This window comes from Triticum dicoccoides, chromosome 2A, assembly GCF_002162155.2.
Source record: "Triticum dicoccoides isolate Atlit2015 ecotype Zavitan chromosome 2A, WEW_v2.0, whole genome shotgun sequence".
Taxonomy (NCBI): Eukaryota; Viridiplantae; Streptophyta; class Magnoliopsida; order Poales; family Poaceae; genus Triticum; species Triticum dicoccoides.
The window spans coordinates 714,173,726-714,183,208 of record NC_041382.1 but is presented as its reverse complement, the minus strand read 5'-3'; positions in this window follow the sequence as shown (position 1 = coordinate 714,183,208).

The window sequence follows — 9,483 nt, the reverse complement described above, 5'->3', positions numbered from 1 at the left end:
GACACGGGGCCGCCTTCCCCTTGCCGGCTGTCACCTAGGCCGGCTTTCGGAAGGAGGCCCGACTTTGGCCCTCATGAAGAAAGCTATGGGAGGGCCGACTTCACGAATCCGGCCGCGAGAGGGCCGACTCCAAGAAGCCGGCTCCCATAAAGAGGTCAAGACCGTACCCTCAAAGTTTGTATCTACCTGACGGCGATGAGACGGGACGTGGCTACAGCAAAGCCTGCCGCCCCCAAATCCCGGAGCACGACCGGCACAGTACGCTGTACGGGCGACCGTGACCCGCCCGGCGCAACACTGTTGCCATGTCGACCCTGACGCCATCCACGACGGACCACCAGCGCGGCCCACGGGCGGTGGGTCCCTTCGGGTAGAGAGACACCCGAAGGCGGCCACACCTGCCCTAGTCGGCACAAGAGAGAGCCGGCTCCCCGCAGCTGGCTTGCCATCTTCCTCGAAGGAGACGCCCCATTAAGGAGACAAGACACGGCGAGGCTACAGTGATCGCCCGCCAGGCGGCGGCACTGTAGCCACGCTTACCACGACCAAGCCCGCATCATCAGAATAGGGCGACAGTAACCAGCCGCCGACCAGGCCCTGACCAGTGGGGCCTGCCAGTCGACCAAGGAGTTGGCAGCCGGCGGGACCCACCAGTCGGCGGGCCCCAGTGGCCGGTGCAGAAGCCGGCAAGCACAGTCACAGACGGCTGGGCCCCGCGCCCGGCCGGATTACCATTGTACCCCCGGGGGGTAGGCCTATATAAACCCCCCGGTGCACCCATGCAAAGGGTTCGACCCCTAACTAGTTTTTAGACACCATACAGGGAGAAGAAGCAAGCTAGCCGTGCCCTTCTTCCTCCTTCCACCCGAACAGCTCAAGGAGCATTGTGTAGCTACTTGTCCATCTAGTGATCATGCGGAGACCCCGCAGAGCAGCAGTAGGGGTGTTATCTCCACGGAGAGCCCCGAAGATGGGTAAGATCCGCCGGCGTGCATGTCTTCGCCTCATCCCGTTTCCAGGCACCGGCGATGTCTTACTGTTCCCACAATGATAAGCCACCCGTTGGCATATGTCGCACCTACCACCCGACATAAAGCATTCTTTTCATGATTTACTTGCATAGAAAATTTACTACTCTCCACATAAGCAAATTTCTTCTCATGAATAATAGTGGGAGCAAACTCAACAAAATGACTATCATGTGATTGAAAATTAAGATCAAGATGACAAGTTTCATGGTTATCATTATTTTTTAAAGCATACGTGTCATCACAATAATCATCATAGATAGGAGGCATGCTTTCATCATAGTAAATTTGCTCATCAAAACTTGGGGGACTAAACATATCATCTTCATCAAACATAGCCTCCCCAAGCTTGGGACAAACATTAATTGAAGCAAATATATTCTCAAAAACATCATCTTGATCAAACGTAGCATCCCCAAGCTTGGGCCTTTTCATATCATAAGCATAATCACTCTCATCATTAATAGTATGGATAGCACCAATAGTATAGCAATTATGATATTCTTCCAGGCAAGTGCCAAAAAGATTTTCAAGATCATAAGAAGTATCATTATCTTCCCAATCATAATCATCACAACAAGCAATAGGCATAACGAGATCATCATCAAATGCATCATCTTCCACAATTATTTTTGATTCATTTTCATGGGGCACAACAATAATAGGAGCAACATTATTTGGGAGAGATATCTTTTTACCTCTCTTCCTTTTTCTTTTCTTCTTCTTCACCTCATGTGTGGGTTCAATCTTCTTTTTGGAGCTCCTTATTAATGAGATTGGTCGAATAGAAGGCTCCTCCTCGTTACCTGATTCATCATAAGAAATAATAGGAGAATATTGGGAAGTCTCTTCCCTTTCGTTAGCATTCTCTTCATCTTCTATTTGTTTTCATTTCTTTATGTAATTGGCAATATAAGGATTTTCAATGCAATTCACCGCACAATACATATAAATCTTCTCTAGATCAAAATCAAGAATTCTATCAAGATTAAACTTTGGAATACCCTCAGTTATACGTTTCATTTCCTCATACCCCAAAAGAAGACTAAGCTCTTTATGATGCTCAAGGGTAATCAAATTATCACAATTTTTGGATAAGATTCGGTCATGAAACAATTAGCATTAGAGATTTAAATGACCATGTTCATTGCAAAGTTCACAAGGGGCGCGAAAAATATTGAATTTTTCAGCACAAACATCAAGACTTTCTTGCAACAATTTAGTTTCTAAATACTTATGCCTCTTGCAATATCTATCTTTCCTATTTGGTGTATACTTGCAAACCCAATGCACTCCACAAAAATTGACATGTTTATAGGAGACATTTTCATCATAACTAGTGCAATCATCATTAGAACCATGGATATTCAAGCAGTTCATACTAACAACATTGCAATCATGCTCATCATTCAAAGATTTAGTGCCAAACATTTTAATACATTCTTCTTCTAACACTTTGGCACAATTTTCCTTTCCATCATACTCACGAAAGATATTAAAAAGATGAAGCGTATGTGGCAAACTTAATTCCATTTTTTGTAGTTTTCTTTTATAAACTAAACTAGTGATAAAACAAGAAACAAAAAGATTCGATTGCAAGATCTAAAGATATACCTTCAAGCACTCACTTCCCCGTCAACGGCGCTTGAAACTGCTTGATTGACGGGGTGCGAGTGCCGCTTACCTAGCCTCCTCGGCAACGGCGCCAGAACCTGCTTGATGTCTACTACACAACCTTCTTCTTGTAGACATTGTTGGGCCTCCAAGTGCAGAGGTTTGTAGGACAGTAGCAAATTTTCCTCAAGTGGATGACCTAAGGTTTATCAATCCGTGGGAGGCGGAGGTTGAAGATGGTCTCTCTCAAACAACCCCTGCAACCAAATAACAAAGAGTCTCTTGTGTCCCCAACACACCCAACACAATGGTAAACTGTATAGGTGCACTAGTTCGGCGAAGAGATGGTGATACAAGTGCAATATGGATGGTAGACATAGGTTTTTGTAATCTGAAAATATAAAAACAGCAAGTTAACTAATGATAAAAGTGAGCACAAACGGTATTGCAATACTAGGAAACAAGGCCTAGGGTTCATACTTTCACTTGTGCAAGTTCTCTCAACAATAATAACATAATTGGATCATATAACTATCCCTCAACATGCAACAAAGAGTCACTCCAAAGTCACTAATAGCGGAGTACAAACGAAGAGATTATGGTAGGGTACGAAACCAGCTCAAAGTTATTCTTTCCAATCAATCCGTTGGGCTATTCCTATAAGTGTCACAAACAGCCCTAGAGTTTGTACTAGAATAACACCTTAAGACACAAATCAACCAAAACCCTAATGTCACCAAGATACTCCAATGTCACCTCAAGTACCCGTGGGTATGATTATACGATATGCATCACACAATCTCAGATTCATCTATTCAACCAACACATAGAACCTCAAAGAGTGCCCCAAAGTTTCTACCGGAGAATCAAGACGAAAACGTGTGCCACCCCCTATGCATAAGTTCATGGGCGGAACCCGCAAGTTGATCACCAAAACATACATCAAGTGAGTCACATGATATCCCATTGTCACCACAGATATGCACGGCAAGACATACATCAAGTGTTCTCAAATCATTAAAGACTCAATCCGATAAGATTACTTCAAGGGGAAAACTCAATCCATTACAAGAGAGTAGAGGGGGAGAAGCAACATAAGATCCAACTATAATAGCAAAGCTCGCGATACATCAAGATCGTGCCAAATCAAGAACACGAGAGAGAGATCAAACACATAGCTACTGGTACATACCCTCAGCCCTGAGGGTGAACTACTCCCTCCTCATCATGGAGAGCGCCGGGATGATGAAGATGGCCACCGGTGAGGGTTCCCCCCCTCCAGCAGGGTGCCGGAACAGGGGCCCGAGAGGTTTTTGGTGGCTGCAGAGGCTTGTGGCGGCGGAACTCCAGATCTATTCTGTTCCCCGATCGTTTTAGGGTATATGGATATATATAGGCGGAAGAAGTACGTCAGGGGAGCCACGAGGGGCCCACGAGGGTGGAAGGCACGCCCTAGGGGGTGGGCGCGCCCCTACCTCGTGGCTCCCTCGTTTCTTTCCTGACGTGCACTCCAAGTCTATCAGGTTGCTTTCCTTCCAAAAATAACTTCTCCAGAAGGTTTCATTCTGTTTCGACTCCGTTTGATATTCCTTTTCTTCGAAACACTGAAACAAGGGAAAAAACAAGAACTGGCACTGGGCTCTGGGTCAATAGGTTCGTCCCAAAAATAATATAAAAGTGCATAGTAAAGCCCATAAAACATCCAAGATGGATAATATAATAGCATGGAACAATAAAAAATTATAGATACGTTGGAGACGTATCACACCCAAAGCCAAAGAGTGTTAGGCATCACAGAAGTCTTTCTGTCCGCGTGACCTGAAGACTTGTTACACTTGAGGACTGTGAATCCTCCAGCCGGTTAGGTGATGCATTCTGAGCATCCCAGAGTCATTGTGGATTGCCGGCGAACGAAGTCTGTGAAGGTTTGGAAGTCTATCTTGAAGACTTACCAGAGTGATTGGGCGAGGACTAAGTGTTCTTAGCTCAAGGGGAATAAGGTGAAGGCGCGGTCTTCCGAGTTCAATCTCGGCCCCCCTAACCAGATGTACAGTTGTCACAACAACTGGAACTGGTCCAACAAATCCTTGTCCTCACCAAGAAACTGGTTCTATCTCGTATCTCTCTTTGCTTACAGTTTGTCTTCATGAAGTCGTTGCATGCTTGCTTGATCTGATTGGCTTCACTGTGTGAAGACTGTTATTGTTTGGCTTCATACTATCTTCCATCCTGATCCATACTACCTAGCTGCTAATAGTCCTCGTGCTTTCACTTCATTGCTTACTTGACTATGGCTTGTCTAGTGTAGTCTACCTTCCGCTGCATATCAATAGGTTCATTTGTAGTGTTTGTCTTCAAAGCCCCCGTGTTTTGAAGACTTTCATAAAAATCGCCTATTCACCCCCCTCTAGCCGATAACTAGCACTTTCAATTGGTATCAGAGCAAGGTGCTCCCTTGTTCTGTGTTTTTCGGTTTAACCACCTGGAGTTTTAGCTATGTCGACTGCAGGGATAATCAAAGTCTCCGCTGCGTGCCCTGTCTTCGATGGCACTGATTACCCCTACTGGAAGAATAAGATGCGCATGCATCTTGAAGCCATTGATGTCGACCTCTGGTATGTCGTCAAGAACGGCGTTCCCAAGGCCGGTGAAGGTGTCACCCCTACTGATGTCAAGAGGTTCATTCAACTGGACTCCACTGCGAAGAACATCATCTATGGTCATCTGACCAAAGGACAGTATGGTCGTGTGAGTGCTCTAGAAACTGCGAAGCTAGTCTGGGACTGGCTCTCCAAGGTCAACGAAGGCGTCTCAACCCAGAGAGACTCAAGGATCAGTGTTCTTCGCAACCTCTTCAACCGCTTCAAGAGAAACGATAATGAGAATGTCCAACTCACATTTGATCACCTCACTGATATCACAAATGAGCTTCACGCTCTCGGCGCCATTGAGATCACCAAGCATGAAATCGTCAAGACCCTTCTGAGATCACTTGACAGCTCATTTGACACCCTAGCCCTGCTGATTCAAGAATTCCCTGACTTCAAGACTCTCGATCCGGCTGACATACCTGAGAAGCTCAACACACATGAGTTCCAGTTATCTGAGAAAAGAGATATCTATGGCCCCAACTATGGTCGTACTCGCGCTTTGAAGGCAAAGGTTGCTTCCTCATCTGAAGAAGAATCTGACTGCTGTTCCGAGGATCCTAAAGACATTGGAAAGGAGCTTGCTATGCTTGTGAAGAAGTGCCAGAAGTTCACCAAGAAGAAAGGCTTCAGAAAGTCTTCAAGATCCAGCTCAAGAAATGATGAAGCCTCCACACATGATCACAAGAAGAGAACATGCCACAAGTGCAAGAAACATGGTCACTACATCTCTGAGTGTCCGTAGTGGGACAATGAGACAAAGAAGAAGAAGAGCAAGGAATACGATTCTGATGACAAGAAGAAGAAGAAATCCTCAAAGTCTTCTTCAAAGTCTTCATCACACAAGAAGAGCTCATCTCGCAAGGCTCGTGCTTTTGTTGGCAAGGATGGATTCATAGGAGGAGTCTGCTTCTGAGGAGGCAGAGGTGAAGTCTGAGGAGGAGTCGGACTCCAGCGTGGCGAGCCTGGCTTTGGCTACTGCCTACGTTGCCAAGTCCATCTTCAGCTCTGAAGACAATGGCTCCGTCACCGACGCTGATGATGATAAGGATGACTCTGCTCCTACCTACTGCTTCATGGCATGCGGTGCCAAGGTAAACTCACGCGACGCTTACTTTCAAACATCAAGTGAAGATGACTCTGAATGTGAATCTAAACCTAGCTACAAAACACTTTCCAAAATTGCAACTGAACAACAGAATGCCATGGAACATATTCAAAAATTGCTAGACAAAAGCGATGGCCTGTTGGACGGGGAAATGACACGATCTCAGTCCTTAATTGAAGACATAAAAAATCTTCATGTTAAGTACGAGGAACTTGTAAGTCGTCATGAAACGCTCTAAACAACTCATGAAATGCTATCCTATGATTATCTTCAAAGGAAGCAAGAACTTGAGAACTTGAGAGCGGCTCATGAAGATCTTCAAAAAGAGAACGAGTCACTTCACGCTCAACAGATCAGTTCTACTCAGGAAGGATTTGAACTACCATGTCTAAAATGTCTTGAGCATGATTACGTTGTCTCTGTTGCTGGATGTTCTACTGCTGCTATTGTTGCAATATCTTCAACTACTGATGTGGTAACTAACCCCTCTACTGAGGATACAATTACTATTGCTGATGAGAATGCCAAGTTGAAGACATTGCTTGAGATAGGGATGTACAAAAGTCTCAAAGGGCATCAGACACTATGCGATGTCCTCAAAAAGCAGATTCTGAACCGAAACCCTAGAAAAGAGGGTGTTGGGTTCGAAAGGAAAATGAATGTTGATGCTTCTTACTGGAAGCCTGAGCAGTACCCCAAAACCACATGGGTTGCTGCAAAGGGAGCTTTAGTGGATCCATCTACCTTATCTGGCTTCACTTGTGCTAACCCGATTATGATTGATGAATCCTTTGATGCAAACTATAAACTGTTTAAGAATCAGAATGGTGAAGTGTTTGCCAGGAATATTGGTACTAACTGCAGGAATGGACCACCCATGAAGAAGATCTGGGTGCCCAAAAGGTGTCTTGAGAATCTTCCTGTGAATGTCATCATGACACCACCTGGGAAGAAGACAAACCCCAGACCAAAGGCTTCATATGGTCCAAAGGCTTCATACAGATAGAGGACTCACCAGAGTCACCCTAACGCCAATGTTTTGCAGGGAAATCATATTCAGACTTATGAATATGAGCGTGTTTCATCAAACCGCTATGTTCATAAGACCAAGAACTATTCTGCTTATTCATATGATTACTATTCACCTCCTGCAAGACTATTTGCTAGGGCTCCAAAGCCGAAGTTCTCAGATGCTGCACTTAGACTCATTGCTTCTAAGCCACCCCCTGAAGATGTGGGTGGTTAAGAAAAATTAACTTTCTTTTGCAGGGAAAGGTCTCCAGCCGGAAATCAAAGGCGTCTGATGCTTATGCTGGGGACCTAAAACATCTTGTGGGGCGCAAGATAAAATGCCCAAATGGTCTTACTATGTATTTTGTTCCTGGATCTCTTGCCAATCATCCTATTAGCCCTAACCTGGATCTGAACTTTGATAATATGCTCGTTCATCAAATGTTTATGCTTCACATTTCCCTTGGTGAAGCATATCCCCCTAATTGCACTGTAGGGTACGATACCAAAGGCTTCTGAGTGGATTATGGACAGTGGATGCACTAACCACATGACTGGTGATCGAAGTCTTCTCATGGACTCAACCTTACGTCCATGTGACAAGATTCACATCACATTTGCTGACACTGGTAAAAGCAAGGTATTGGGTCTAGGTAGAGTTGCAATCTCAAAGGATCAACACATGGACAAAGTGATGCTTGTTGAATCCCTTGGTTTCAACTTAATGTCTGTCTCGATGCTTTGTGACTTGAACATGATTGTGATATTTGGAAAATATCGTTGCCTTGTACTAATGGAAACTGACAAGTCTCTAGTCTTTGAAGGGTATCGGAAAGATGATCTGTATATGGTAGATTTCTCAGCAGGACCACAGTTGGCCGTATGTCTTCTAGCAAAAGCTTCAGAGTGTTGGCTCTGGCATTGGAGGCTAGGGCATGCTGGCATGAGGAACTTGTACACACTCGCGAAGAAGAAACATGTCGTGGGCATCGAGGGCGTCAAGTTCAAGAAGGATCATCTGTGTGGTGCCTGCGAAGCTGGTAAGATGACTAGGGCCAAGCATCCCTCGAAGACAATCATGACGACATCACGTCCCTTCGAGCTGCTTCACATGGACCTATTTGGCCCTACTCACTACTCTACTCTTATTACCACTGCCTGTCTCTATGGCTTCATCATTGTTGATGATTATTCAAGATATACATGGGTGCATATAATCCTCTACAAGAATGAAGTGCAGGATGTCTTCAGACAATTCGCCAACCATGCCATGACGAACTATGGCATCAAGATCAAGCACATAAGAAGTGAAAACGGCACAGAGTTCAAGAACACAGGCCTCGACACTTATCTTGATACTTTGGGCATCACTCATGAGTTCTCTGCACCATACACGCCTCAGCAGACTGGCATCGTGGAACGCAAGAACAGAACACTCATTGAGATGGCTTGGACGATGCTTGATGAGTACAAGACTCCAAGGAAGTTCTAGCCTGAAGCCATTGCTACCGCATGCCACGTCATCAACCGTGTTTATCTTCACAAGCTTCTAAAGAAGACATCCTATGAGCTTCTAACTGGTAAGAAGCCAAACGTCAGTTACTTCAGAGTGTTTGGTGCTAGGTGCTAGATCAAGGATCCACATCACACTTCAAAATTTGCACCGAAAGCACATGAAGGTTTTATGCTTGTTTAGGGAAAGGATTTGCACTCCTATAGAGTCTTCAACCTCTTTCACTATAAAGTGGTTGAAACTATGGATGTGCGGTTCGATGAGACTAACGGCTCGCAAAGAGAGCACCTGCCAAATGTGTTAGATGAAATTCCTCCTAGTGAATCAATCAATCTTATGGGTACTGGAGAAATCATACCTTCAGAAGCACAGGCTGAAGAGGAACTTATCATATTAGCACCTAATCAACCTGAAGACATTGCTCAGCCTGAAGCCAATGCTGAAGACGAAGACAATGGTCAGCAAGGGAAAATTTTTCGTCTAGTTCATCCTCGTGTTGCAAATGAAGTACAGATTGAGAAGATAATTGATAGCATCAATGCACCTGGTCCACTCACTCAT